The sequence below is a fragment of the Schistocerca nitens genome, chromosome 4 (genome assembly GCF_023898315.1).
Source record: "Schistocerca nitens isolate TAMUIC-IGC-003100 chromosome 4, iqSchNite1.1, whole genome shotgun sequence".
In the NCBI taxonomy this organism is placed as follows: Eukaryota; Metazoa; Arthropoda; class Insecta; order Orthoptera; family Acrididae; genus Schistocerca; species Schistocerca nitens.
Genome location: NC_064617.1, coordinates 316,323,033 through 316,338,208, shown reverse-complemented (window position 1 = coordinate 316,338,208; position 15,176 = coordinate 316,323,033).

Below are 15,176 nucleotides of genomic sequence, written 5' to 3'. Positions count from 1 at the left end.
CCTCATCAGGAAAGAGGGAAGGAGAGGGAAAGACGAAAGGATGTGGGTTTTAAGGGAGAGGGTAAGGAGTCATTCCAATCCCGGGAGCGGAAAGACTTACCTTAGGGGGAAAAAAGGACGGGTATACACTCGCACACATACACATATCCATCCACACATATACAGACACAAGCAGACAAATTCAAATTTGTATTTGAATATGTCTGCTTGTGTCTGTATATGTGTGGATGGATATGTGTGTGTGTGTGAGTGTATACCCGTCCTTTTTTTCCCCCTAAGGTAAGTCTTTCCGCTCCCGGGATTGGAATGACTCCTTACCCTCTCCCTTAAAACCCACATTCTTTCGTCTTTCCCTCTATTTCCCTCTTTCCTGACGAAGCAACCGTTGGTTGCGAAAGCTAGAATTTTGTGTGTATGTTGGTGTTTGTTTGTGTGTCTATCTATATTGTAGTTTAGACATCCCTCTCTTGTGCCAACCCTTTTATTTCAGAGTAGCACTTGTATCCAATTTTCCAATATCTATTTTCTGCTACAGTTTTTACCTTCTACAGTGCCCTCAAGTACCATGGAAGTTATTCCTTGGTGTCCTATCATCTTGATCCTTCTCCTGGTCAGTGTTTTCCACATGTTCCTCTCCTCACAGATTCTGGAGAGGACCACTTCACATATCTTATCAGTTAATCTAATTTTAAGCATTCTTCAATCGTACTACATCTCATATCCTTAGTTCCTATCATTTTCTGGTTTTCCAATAGTCTGTGATTCATTTGCATATAAAGCTGTTCTTCAACATACATTCTTAGAAATTTCTTTCTTAAATTAAGGTGCATATTTGATACTAGGAGACTTCTTTTGGGCAAGAATGCCCTCTTTGCCTGTGTTAGTGTGCTTTTTATGTCATTCTTGACATGTCTGTCATGCATTATTTTGCTTCCAGGAAGCAGGATTCCTTCACTTCATCTGCTTGATGGTCACCAATTTCAATGTTAAGTTTATCACTAATCTCATTTCTGCTGCTCTCATTACTTCCATCTTCCTCTGGTTTACACTTAATCCATATACTGATTCTCATTAGACTTCATCCTAGTCAACATTCCTTTTAATTTTCTTCGTTTTCAATCAGGATAGCAATGTATCAGTGAATCTTATCACTGACATCATTTCAGTTTGAATTTTAATCACACTCCTGAACATTTGTTTTATTTCCATCATTGCTTCTTCAATATGAAGATCAAACTGTAGGGATGAAAGACTGCCTCCCTGTTTCACACCATTTTTAATCCAAGCACTTCATTCTTGGTCTTGCATTCTTATTCTTCCCTTTTGGCTTTTGTACATAATGTATGTCTACCTACAGCTTCTACCTAATTTTCAGACTTCTTAACAACTTGCATCATTTTACATTGATGAATGCATTATCTAGATTGACAAATACTATGAACGTGTGTTGATTTTTTAAAAATCTTACTTCCATTACTAAGCATAATATCAGAACTGCCTCTTTGGTATCCATATCTTTCCAAAAGCCAAAGTGACTGACATCTAACAGATCCTCAGATCTTTTTCTATTCTTCTTTATATTACTCTTGTTAACAATTTTGATGCAACATGGTTTTTGAATTTACCTGCCCTCACTGTCTTTGGAATTGTGAGGATGATATTTTTCTCGAAGTCTATGTTACATCTCCAGGCCCCTAGATTCCACAAACCACCTTGAATTGTCACTTGGTTGCCATTTTACACAATAGTTTTATAAATGCCAATGGAATAAATGTTATCTATACCTCCCACGTTTCTTGCTTTCAAATCTTTCAAAGTTCTATTGAATTTTGACACTAGTACTGGATCCCTTATGGCTTCCATATTGAATCCCATTTCTTCTTCTATCACTTCAGCATACAGTTCATCCCCCCACGTATTTCTTCACTGTCCTCTTTCCACTTATCACCTCTAACTTCTACATTTAACACTGGGATTCCTCTTGCATTCTTTATGTTGAAAGCTTTGCTTTTAATTTCTCTGGAGGTTGTTATGACTTTTCTATATGCTGAATCTGCCATTCCAACAACCATTTCTTTTTCGATTTCTATACATTTTTCCTGCAATGGTTTTGTTTTAGCTTCCCTGAAGTAACTATTTATTTCATCCCTGTTGTTGTTGTTGTGGTCTTCAGTCCAGAGACTGGTTTGATGCAGCTCTCCAAGCTACTCTATCCTAGGCAAGCTTCTTCATCTCCAAGTAATTACTGCAACCTACATCCTTCTGAATTTGCTAAGTGTATTCATCTCTTGGTCTCTCTCTCTATGATTTTTACCCTCCACACTTCCCTGCAGTACTAAATTGGTAATCCCTTGATGCCTCAGAATATGTCCTACCAACCAATCCCTTCCTTCTTCTAGTCAAGTTGTGCCACAAAGTCCTCTTTCTCCTCAATTCTATTCAGTACCTCCTCATTAGTTACATGATCTACCAATCTAATCTTCAGCATTCTTCTGTAGCATCACATTTCGAAAGCTTCTATTCTCTTCTTGTCTGAACTATTCATCATCCATGTTTCACTTCCATATATGGCTACAAACCATACAAATACTTTCAGAAAAGACTTCTCGACACTTAAATCTATAATTGATGTTAACAAATTTCTCTTCTTCAGAAATGCTTTCCTTGCCATAGCCAGTCTACATTTTACATCCTCTCTACTTTGACCATCATCAGTTATTTTGCTCCCCAAACAGCAAAACTCATCTACTACCTTAAATGTCTCATTTTCTAATCTAATTCCCTCAGCACCACCTGATTTAATTCAACTACATTCCATTATCCTCGTTTTACTTCTTTTGATGCTCATCTTATATCCTCCTTTCATGACACTGTCCATTCCGTTCAACTGCTCTTCCAGGTTCTTTGCTGTTTCTGACAGAATTACAATGTCAATTTCATTCCTAAGTGACTTATACAGCTGTATTCCTATCTTTCCCTCAACACTTTTGTACTTTCTTCTTTTCCCAATTAATTGAAGTATTTCTTTCATTACCCAAGGTTGCCTCACAAATAACTTCCTCATATCTACATTTATTTGAGCAACCTACCATTTTAGAGATGCCCATTCCTTTTTTACTGAACTGCATACTGTGATATAGATTTCCTCAGTATCTAGAGCCTTAGAGAACTTCAAACTCGCCGGGACGGTAGCTCAGCATGTTCGGTCAGAGGGTTAGCTGCCCTCCGGAATAAAAAAACTGAGTTAATGGATCAGCGACGAACTGAAACCAGTGTCTTGTAATGTCCACACCAAGCAGATACAATGAACAGAAATGAACAAAATGAGACGAAAAAAAACTCATGCTATCATTCCTCAGTAGTTCAGTATTCCACTTCTCATTACCAAATTGTTCTACGAGTATATATCTGCTACTGGATATGCCTTACAATCCACTATCTGATTCAGAATCTCTTGTTTCATCATAGTATAACGTAACTAGAATCTTACATTGCCTCTAGGCCATTTCCAAATATGCCGCCTCCTCTTGTGATTTTTGAACAGTTTATTTGCAGTTACTAGCTGAAATTTATTGAAGCACTCATTATTCTTCCACTTCTCTAATTCCTACTTCCAAACACATATTTTCATGTAACTCTGTCTTCTATTCCCTTCCACACTACAGAGTTTAATAACCCCAATGATTATTAGATCATCATCTCCCTTTCACACTGAATATTACACATTTAATATGCTCACATGCCTTCTGTCTTCATATTTTGTTTGTGATGTTGGTCTGTATACCTGAACTATTGTTGTTGGTGTCAGTTTGCAGTCAATTCCGATTACAAAAATCATATTACTGAACTGTTCACAGAAGCTCATTCTCTGGCCCACTTTTCTATTCATGGCAAATCCTACTTTCCTTACACCACTTTCTGCTGTTTTTGATGCTGCCCTATATTTGTCTGACCAGAAATCCTTATCTTCTTAAATATCATTTTTCTGACCTCCAACTTTACATTTCTCTTTTCAGATTTTCTAACTTCCCTAGGACATTCAGATTTCTGACATTCCATGCAGCCACTGGTAGGAGTCTCCCTTTTGTTGCTTATTCAGTCTTTTCCTCATGGTCACCTCATAGATATATGAATAGCTGACTAACCTGGAATCTTTTGCCAATGGAGAGGTCATCATAATCATCATGACACTTTTCTAATTATAAGTCTATGTCCTGTAGATATACATTAGGTGTATTTAACACAGTTGTCTCCATTGCATTCTGCATCCTTGTGCCATTGTTCATTGCTGATTCTTCCAACTTTTTGAGGCCGTTACCCACCCCAAGTACAAGAGAGCACCATGAACCTCTGTTTCCTTCTCATCCCTCTTTGACCAGGCCACTGGTAAGACATGGGTGCCTCCTTAAACTGGAAATCTTCAGCCACCAATGCTAATGATTTTAATTAGAATTTAGTGGTTGCTAGAACAGAACCTGGCACCCAGGGCATTTTGATTACTGGTCAAAGATGCTACCCCTAGACCAATATATCCATTGTTGGCACTTCTATTTAAGTCAATAAACAAACAAATCAAGTGCTATGCTAGTGAAGCAAAGGTAGCAGAATTAATAAATGTCCATCATCTAGTGTCACCTACTGTTGACAGTGGAAGCTCTTAGTTGGATGTGATGGTGGCAAAAGAAAAGGGGGGGGAGGTAGAGGTGAAGTCGTGCCAGAAAGTTACATGACTTTCAATTTTCCTGAGTGTCATGAAAGCCACATGGAGTGCCACTATATTGTTTCCAAATGTAGGCTGGCAGTCTTGAGTAAAGAAAGCTAATGGTGAGGGTATGCATATGTATTATCAATGCATACAGAAACTCAGCATTAGAAGTTAGTTGCTTACCTTTATAAAAGGGTGTTACAGATTTATCCCTATCAGGAAATGTATCTGTATTCACTGACTAACAACAAACATATCAACTCAGAATAAGATTTTAATACTCTAGTAGAAACACCATCACAGTGACAAGAATGCCTGCTTTTCAAAAATCCAACTCAAAAAATAGCTTCTTTTAAATCAGATGCACAACAAAATGTAGACCAAATCAATATGACACCTAAATCTCCCAAGTGCTACTATAGATGAATACTGGCCATTTGCATATTTTTTTATTCAATGCTTGTTTCTACAGTCCTGGGAACTGACCTCTGACTACCCTAAAAATGCGACAAGAGTCATGGCAGCGGCTAGCAGATTCCCACCTTACTCCAATTACAGCATTCTCCTGACGTATTTTAATAAAAGGCAGTGCAGCTTGAAATAATTTTTTTAATTTGATTATCAGTTTTGGCCTGTAAGACAAAGGCCAGGGCATGAAGCTGCTGTGTAGTACTGGCTCATATCTGTCACGGCAAGGTACCAGTCAATACTAAACCGCAGCCCTGCACACTGCCTCCTCACATTGTCTGGAGCCTTGGTCTGAGGATGGTCTTGTAGACCAAAATTGGTAACCAACATAAAAAATATATATATATGATGTCAGTCGAGGCGGAAGTACAGAGGCAAAGATGTTGTTGAAAGACAGGTGAGGTATGAGCGGCGGCAAATTGAAATTAGCGGAGATTGAGGCCTGACGGATAACGAGAAGAGAGGATATACTGAAGGGCAAGTTCCCATCTCCGGAGTTCTGACAGGTTGGTGTTAGTGGGAAGTATCCAGATAACCCGGACGGTGTAACACTGTGCCAAGATGTGCTGGCCGTGCACCAAGGCATGTTTAGCCACAGGGTGATCCTCATTACCAAAAAACACTGTCTGCCTGTGTCCATTCATGCAAATGGACAGTTTGTTGCTGGTCATTCCCACATAGAAAGCTGCTTGTGCGAGTGTATACCTGTCCTTTTTTCCCCCTAAGGTAAGTCTTTCCGCTCCCGGGATTGGAATGACTCCTTACCCTCTCCCTTAAAACCCACATCCTTTCCTCTTTCCCTCTCCTTCCCCTCTTTCCTGATGAGGCAACAGTTTGTTGCGAAAGCTTGAATTTTGTGTGTGTGTTTGTGTTTGTTTGTGTGTCTATCGACCTGCCAGCGCTTTCGTTCGGTAAGTCACATCATCTTTGTTTTTAGATATATTTTTCCCACGTGGAATGTTTCCATATATATATATATATATATATATATATATATATATATATATATATATATATATATAGAGGGAAACATTCCACGTAGGAAAAATATATCTAAAAACAAAGATGATGTGACTTACCAAATGTTTGTGTTTGTTTGTGTGTCTGTCGACCTGCCAGCACTTTCATTTGGTAAGTCACATCATCTTTGTTTATATTATATATATATATATATATATATATATACAAAGATGATGTGACTTACCAAATTAAAGTGCTGGCAGGTCGACAGACACACAAACATACAGACAAAATTCAAGCTTTTGCAACAAACTGTTGCCTCATCAGGAAAGAAGGAAGGAGAGGGAAAGACGAAAGGATGTGGGTTTTAAGGGAGAGGGTAAGGAGTCATTCCAATCCCGGGAGCGGAAAGACTTACCTTAGGGGGAAAAAAGGACGGGTATACACTCGCACACACACCTCGTGTGTATATATATATATATATATATACACTCCTGGAAATGGAAAAAAGAACACATTGACACCGGTGTGTCAGACCCACCATACTTGCTCCGGACACTGCGAGAGGGCTGTACAAGCAATGATCACACGCACGGCACAGCGGACACACCAGGAACCGCGGTGTTGGCCGTCGAATGGCGCTAGCTGCGCAGCATTTGTGCGCCGCCGCCGTCAGTGTCAGCCAGTTTGCCGTGGCATACGGAGCTCCATCGCAGTCTTTAACACTGGTAGCATGCCGCGACAGCGTGGACGTGAACCGTATGTGCAGTTGACGGACTTTGAGCGAGGGCGTATAGTGGGCATGCGGGAGGCCGGGTGGACATACCGCCGAATTGCTCAACACGTGGGGCGTGAGGTCTCCACAGTACATCGATGTTGTCGCCAGTGGTCGGCGGAAGGTGCACGTGCCCGTCGACCTGGGACCGGACCGCAGCGACGCACGGATGCACGCCAAGACCGTAGGATCCTAGGCAGTGCCGTAGGGGACCGCACCGCCACTTCCCAGCAAATTAGGGACACTGTTGCTCCTGGGGTATCGGCGAGGACCATTCGCAACCGTCTCCATGAAGCTGGGCTACGGTCCCGCACACCGTTAGGTCGTCTTCCGCTCACGCCCCAACATCGTGCAGCCCGCCTCCAGTGGTGTCGCGACAGGCGTGAATGGAGGGACGAATGGAGACGTGTCGTCTTCAGCGATGAGAGTCGCTTCTGCCTTGGTGCCAATGATGGTCGTATGCGTGTTTGGCGCCGTGCAGGTGAGCGCCACAATCAGGACTGCATACGACCGAGGCACACAGGGCCAACACCCGGCATCATGGTGTGGGGAGCGATCTCCTACACTGGCCGTACACCACTGGTGATCGTCGAGGGGACGCTGAATAGTGCACGGTACATCCAAACCGTCATCGAACCCATCGTTCTACCATTCCTAGACCGGCAAGGGAACTTGCTGTTCCAACAGGACAATGCACGTCCGCATGTATCCCGTGCCACCCAACGTGCTCTAGAAGGTGTAAGTCAACTACCCTGGCCAGCAAGATCTCCGGATCTGTCCCCCATTGAGCATGTTTGGGACTGGATGAAGCGTCGTCTCACGCGGTCTGCACGTCCAGCACGAACGCTGGTCCAACTGAGGCGCCAGGTGGAAATGGCATGGCAAGCCGTTCCACAGGACTACATCCAGCATCTCTACGATCGTCTCCATGGGAGAATAGCAGCCTGCATTGCTGCGAAAGGTGGATATACACTGTACTAGTGCCGACATTGTGCATGCTCTGTTGCCTGTGTCTATGTGCCTGTGGTTCTGTCAGTGTGATCATGTGATGTATCTGACCCCAGGAATGTGTCAATAAAGTTTCCCCTTCCTGGGACAATGAATTCACGGTGTTCTTATTTCAATTTCCAGGAGTGTATATATCTGACTACTCTAAAAATGTGACAAGAGTCATGGCAGGGGCTAGCAGATTCCCACCTTACTCCAATTACAGCATTCTCCTGACGTAACATTACAAACGTTTCACTTGCAGATTTTCCTAGTTTGAAACAAAATTTGATGTTAACACGCTGTTCTTTCTGTACACTCAACATTTTCCGACGCACAGACAAAACGTCAACTACTTAAAACAGACGCCACGGGCAGACTGAGTGCAGGAGGCAGATGAAACTCAAGCAGTAGGCGGAGCGAGAGTCACGTGACAGGCCACGCGACTTTCAGCCCACATCCTTTCGTCTTTCCCTCTTTCCTGAGGAGGCAACAGTTTGTTGCGAAAGCTGAATTTTGTGTGTATGTTTGTGTGTCTGTCGACCTGCCAGCACTTTCATTTGGTAAGTCACATCATCTTTATATATATATATACACACATGAGGTGTGGCTAGAAAAAAACCGGACTAGTACTGGTGAAACAATAAAACGAATGCAATAAGGCTGAAAGTCGCGTGGCCTGTCACGTGACTCTCGCTCCGCCTACTGCTCGAGTTTCATCTGCCTCCTGCACTCAGTCTGCCCGTGGCGTCTGTTTTAAGTAGTTGACGTTTTGTCTGTGCGTCAGAAAATGTTGAGTGTACAGAAAGAACAGCGTGTTAACATCAAATTTTGTTTCAAACTAGGAAAATCTGCAAGTGAAACGTTTGTAATGTTACAACAAGTGTACGGCGATGATTGTTTATCGCGAACACAAGTGTTTGAGTGGTTTAAACGATTTAAAGATGGCCGCGAAGACACCAGTGATGACACTCGCACTGGCAGACCATTGTCAGCAAAAACTGATGCAAACATTGAAAAAATCGGTAAACTTGTTCGACAAGATCGCCGTTTAACAATCAGAGCAGTGTCTGAGTTAACAGGAGTTGACAAGGAAAGTGTTAGGCAGATTCTTCATGAAAGTTTCAACATGAACAAAGTGTGTTCAAAAATGGTTCCAAAGTGTCTCACAATTGAACAGAAGGAACGCCGAAGAATGATTTGTTCTGACATCCTGGAAAACATTGAAAGTGATCCCATCTTCTTACAAAATGTTATTACTTGCGATGAATCGTGGTTTTTTACTTACAATTCCGAAACTAAACGCCAATCGATGCACTGGAAAACTCCTGGTTCTCCACAACAAAAAAAAGTACGAATGTCAAAATCGAAATTCAAGGCAATGATGATTGTTTTTTTTGACATCAAAGGGATTGTGCACATTGATTGGGTACCAGAGGGACAAACAGTGAATCAGCATTACTACATTAGCGTCCTGGCTACCCTACGTGAGCGAGTACGGAGAAAACGGAACGATTTGTGGAGAAAAAAGTCATGGATCCTTCACCAAGACAATGCCTGAGCTCACAGTGTGTTGTCAGTGAAGACGTTTTTGGCAAAACACAACATTCCCATCTTAGATCATCCACCCTACTCACCTGATTTGGCCCCCTGCGACTTTTTTCTTTTCCCTAAAGTCAAGTCAGCTTTGAAAGGAACTAGATTTGAGACTGTTGAAGCAGTAAAAGAAAAAGCGACGGAAGTAATGTATGGACTTACCGAAAATGATCTGCAGCATTGCTATGAACAGTGGAAAATTCGTATGGAGCGGTGTAGAGACCGAGGAGGAGAGTACATTGAAGGAGATAACATGAAATTGTAAATAAATGTTTTTTCCAGCATCAGTCCGGTTTTTTTCTAGCTGCAATACTGCCCTTTTTTTCTAAGTACAATTGCTGCTATTTCATAATGATGCCAAAAATTATTATTCTTCTGAAGGCAGAGAATCATTAAACATCCATATACTCTCACAATATTAGGTCTGTTCAAAATATTCCGGAACATTCGTAATTTTGCGCTAATGGGGTGTAACTGCCATAAGTTTCATTGTTGTATGTCTGCTAGTTATTATTCAGTGCTATATTGAGTAGAATGTTGGGTCACACAGTTTGCAGATTTCGAGATGGCTGAGTTAGAGGAGCAATGCGTCTGCATTAAATTTTGCGTGAAACTAAAGAAAACCTTTAAAGAGATGCACCAAATTATGCAGGAAGCCTACAGTGATGTGTGCTTAAGCCGTACTTGGTGTTATGAATGGTTGACATAGTTTAAATATGGCTGGATAGAAGTTAAAGATGGCCCTCGTTCAGGATGCCCTCCAACGTCTACTGACGACACTAAAGTCAGGAACACAACGTAATTGTGCAAGTTAATCAAAGACAGACTGACAGAGAGATTGCAGGGTCAGTTCAAATGTCAAAGCCATGCTGATAGTTTTCTTTAACTTGGAGGTCTAGTCCATCATGAATTTGTGCCATCGTGTTGTGATGCTTGTGAAAACATGTGAGAAGGAAATGGCCTGAATTGTGGTGAGACAATTCATGGCTCTTGCATTGTGGTAACACACCCACACATTAATCGCTGTTGGCGCAGGACTAGTGCACAAAAAACGAAATCACTGCGCTGCCTCATCCTCCGTACTCTTCAGAGCTAGCCCCTGCACACACTTTTTTATTTCCAAAGTTGAAAACCCCATCGAAAGATTGAAGATTTGCAACAATAAATGAGATAAAAGAAAATTCGCAGATGGTCCTTCACGCAATCCAGTAAGAGGGGTATCAGGACTGCTTGTAGAAATGGAAACAGCATTGGAACTGGTGTAACATTGTGGAGGAGAGTATTTCAAAGGAGACCATGCAAAATAAGTAAAAGGTAAGCGTACAGAAATTTTATGAACAAAGTTATGGAATTTTTTGAACAGACATCGTGTATTCATCGTTAGCTCTGAAAGATGGATCATCACTGTCTAGAACATTTTCCAGGGACATTAGCCTTCAATATTTACTGACTGACTAATGTATTTCACTGTATCACACCATGCAGGAATTGAGTAACATCTCTCATATTAACATTAGGATGGTAGAAAGGGTAAAAATGAAGCATCATACTTTTTTCTTCAATGTATATCCAGTTTTTTTTTTACTTAGTTCATGAAATCATATGAAATTTCCTAATTTTTCCCTCCTCTTTACAACAGTGTATTACATTTTACAAAATATTTTAATTTAATTAAATTTATTTACATATATTTCATTTACATTTCATTCAATATACCTAGAATGATGTAACTGGTCAATTTGACACTACTGTAATCTCTCTTCTGAATGTATGTAAATAATGCAACAATGAAGTGTCATGAATTGGCCCTTTTTTATGTCTTGGAATATGCACATTCCAATGTGCCACAGTTTGTCATGTCATTCATATGATATTATTTGTCCATGAAAGACAGTTTTCGACATATCTTGTCAGTGAGGACTTTCTGATAAAGAGATGTTATTTCCCTTAGACAATTCTGACACTGAATCAAAAACTGAATTCACTGATGAAGGTGAGGATTTTGTACCACAGATAAGTGAAGATATTGTGAATGAGGAAGGATTAGTCGAGGATTCAAATACTGATATATATCAATCCTCAAGTAATCCGTCACAGCACTCCCAACTGAATGCCTCTACAAAGATGGTTGCTAATTGGGAATTGAGTATGAGACTGCCAATTTTTCATCTCCTGGAAGTAGGTCAGCTGTGAACTTTCCAGAGGAGCTCCGACTGCTTAAGCTTTCCAAAGACTAGATGACTGCCATCAGTGCTTTCCCTCATATTTTAGAAGCAGCATGAAGAAATACACAGAATCAAATGCTCAGAAAGTGCAATATTGAAGTGTCACATGGGGCTGGGGAAGGGGGCGGGGGGGGGGGGGGGGGTGGTGGTGTCATTTGCGCAAGAGGTATGTCTGCAGATAATCTTTGGTCACATTTTTGGGGGGGCCTACATTCATCAAGGACATTATGCCAACAGACAGATTTCTGGCGTTTCTCACTTCTCCATTTTCATGAAAAATCAACCCGAGTTGTATGCCTGCCAGCCAACATATTTGTTCTTGTACCTCAAAGTTCGTGGAAATCAGTATTATTCTTACTGCTCCAGAGAAAGTGTAACCATAGATAAGCAACGTTTACAAAGAAAACTAAATGTAAGTTCACACAGTTTTTTCCCAATAAACCTGAAAACCAGTGTCTCAAATTCTGGATTTCTGCCGATGTGGGCATGAGGCATATATCTAACACTTTCCCACACCTTGGGAAACAGAATACACACAGGGACAACCATGGGAAGTGCTCCCTTCTGCTTGTCTAAGGCTATATTTTCTCCATTGCATAAAACACAAATCGCTTGTAGTAAGTGCATCTAGCAAATTTGAATGATGCGAGTAGAAAGTGCAAAAAAGCTGTTTGTAAACACATGCAGCGATAATATGGAGCATATATGATAAATGTGTCTAGAAGATTTTACAGATAGTTAATATACTGAAGGAAAAAATCACAACACCTAAAAATAATTAACATAGACTAATGAAATTTTGGGTATACATTTGTCTAGGTAACATATTTAAGCGATCAACATTGCAGTATCACAGGTTAATGTAAGAGCAAGATAAGCCATTGCAAATGTGAAATTCCGGTACATTACTAACTGTTGTGACTGCCAGAATGTTGAACACAAGCGTTCAAACAAGCATGCATTATGTTGTACAAGTGCTGGATGTCAGTTACCAATATGTGGGTGAGCATTATCCTGTTGGAAAACACCTCCTGGAAACTGTTCATGAATGACAGCACAACAGATTGAATCACCAGACTGACATAAAAATTTGCAGTCGGGGTGCATGGGACCACCATGAGAGAGCTCCTGGTGTTATACGATATCACACTCCAGATCATTAATTCAAGATGTAGGTCCAATGTTTTCAGCGCGCAGACAGGATGGTTGCAGGCCCTTAACTGGCCTCCTCCTAACCAACACATGGCCACCACTGGCTCCAAGGCAGAATCACCTTTCATGACAAAAGACAACAGATCTCCATCCTGCCCTCCAATTAGCTTTTGCTTGACCTCACTGAAGTCATAAATGACGTTGGTTTGGGCACAGTGGGATGCACACTACAGGGAATCTGGTTCAGAGCTGTCCTTGAAGTAATCAATTTGTAACAGTTTGTTGTGCCACTGTGATGCCAACTGCTGCTCAAATTGCTGCTGCAGATGCAGTTTGATGCACCAGAGCCATATGCCAAACACAACGGTCCTTCCCCTCAGTAGTGCCATATGGCATCTGTAGCCTGGTCTTACTGCAACCCTATATTCTGGTGACCACCACTGCTAGCAGTCATGTACAATGGCTACATTTCTGCCAAGCCTTTCTGCAGTATTGCAGAAGGAACATCCAGCTTCTCGTAGCCCTATTACATGACCTCATTCAAACTCAGTGAGGTGTTGTTAATGGCATATTTGTCACCTTAAAGGCCTGCTTAATATCAACTCACCACATCCAATCTCAAAGGTAACTGAAGGTCACAGCTGTTGCAACATAGACAAGATGTGATACAAAAGTTTTAAGACTGATTCATTACTCAGTAGGGGAGTGCGCACAGACCGGTTCCGCTGGGTGGGGTAAGTAATGGGGGCTCTCAGGGAACGAACTGACACTGAGGCAGTTGCCTATGGAACCCCGGAGAGAGTGCATCGCTGGCAGCATGAGAGCGTGTCATTGATCTCAGTCGAAAAGTGGGAGATTGGATTCTCCACTACGACAATGCACCCGCTCACACGTCGTGCACCGCCGCCGAAGTTTTCGTCAAGTTCAACGTGACAGCACTGCCACAGCCACCCTACAGCCCCAACTTGGCTCCAAGTGACTTTTTCCTCTTCCCCCGAATCAAGACAGGCCTAAAAGGGAAGCAATTCGACTTAAAAGACGCAGATTATGGGCTTGCCAAGTCACTCAGTGGACACAACATTTTCAGGAGTTGGCAGTTGATGAAGCCAGTATGGCGAGATTTTGATAATTTCCCTTCATAATACAATTTCGTCGAAGAGGTTAAGTTAAACAAAACATTCCACAACTTGGCAGTTGTCATTGTGAAGAGCATTAACACTAGAGGTTCTAACATTCTGAAATTGGCAGAAAGGGGTCATTTTGATCCCACTTAAAGTATTTTTATTTTCGACTTAAACAAGTACTCTATTTTAGTGTATGTTAATCCCTACCATCTTGTGAATTATAACAATAATTATGTAACATGATAAACAATACTTATTTAACAAAAAAGTATCTAACCAATGTATTGTTGCTCATGCTAACAAGTTTCTTACACTCTAGGGTTTCATATACACTCTGATGGAAAAAAAATCGCAACACCCAGTAGGAGTTGTGCGACATAAGCGAAAGTTGGTAGACGTTTTCCTAAATCCAGCAGATGATGTCTATTCAAATTTTGTGCCAGTTGCATAAGAGTGGCACTAGTAGCACCACTATGAGGATGCAAATCAAGTTTTCTTTAAATACAGGATGTGATTCAAAAGTTTCAAGACCCAACTCAGAACTAGAAATTTATTGGACATTTAAGTACAGTGGACTAAAATTCTTCAAAATATGATCCTTCAGCATCAACAGCACTGCCAGCACATCTTCCACTATTCATAGGCCTTCTGGAAGGCCTCAGGCGTCACACTGTCAAGGGCGCTCGTCGAAGCCTGCTGGATGGCCCCAGGTTCACTGCTTGTTATAAAACTGAGCACTGAGGACTGTCCCAGGGTTAAAAAGTGGCCAGGGCAATGGGCTCACCACCCTCCCCTTCCTAGTCCCATCTTGAATGACCTGCAGTCAGGCCTGACACCCATTCACAGTTTGAGTGCCACATGCGTTATCTTGTTTTTTACCAAGACTTCCATAAGAAACCACTTCCCACTTCCTTGCTCAAGTCTTCTAGCAATATTCTATTATATGGTGTCTACCAATCACTGCACATTTCTTCTTTTACTTAGAAGTGGGCAAAATCTGGTTTCTTCTGCCCATCCACCACAAAAGGGATTCAGCTTAGTTCTTTCTCTACTATTTCATGGCCACTACCCCTATTTGGCTATTATTTGATATGTTTCATTACCAATATACCCTCTTCTGTATCCAAATTCGCTAACATAAATCTACATGTTGGTGCTCTGAAGTGTATGAAATTTTCGCTACT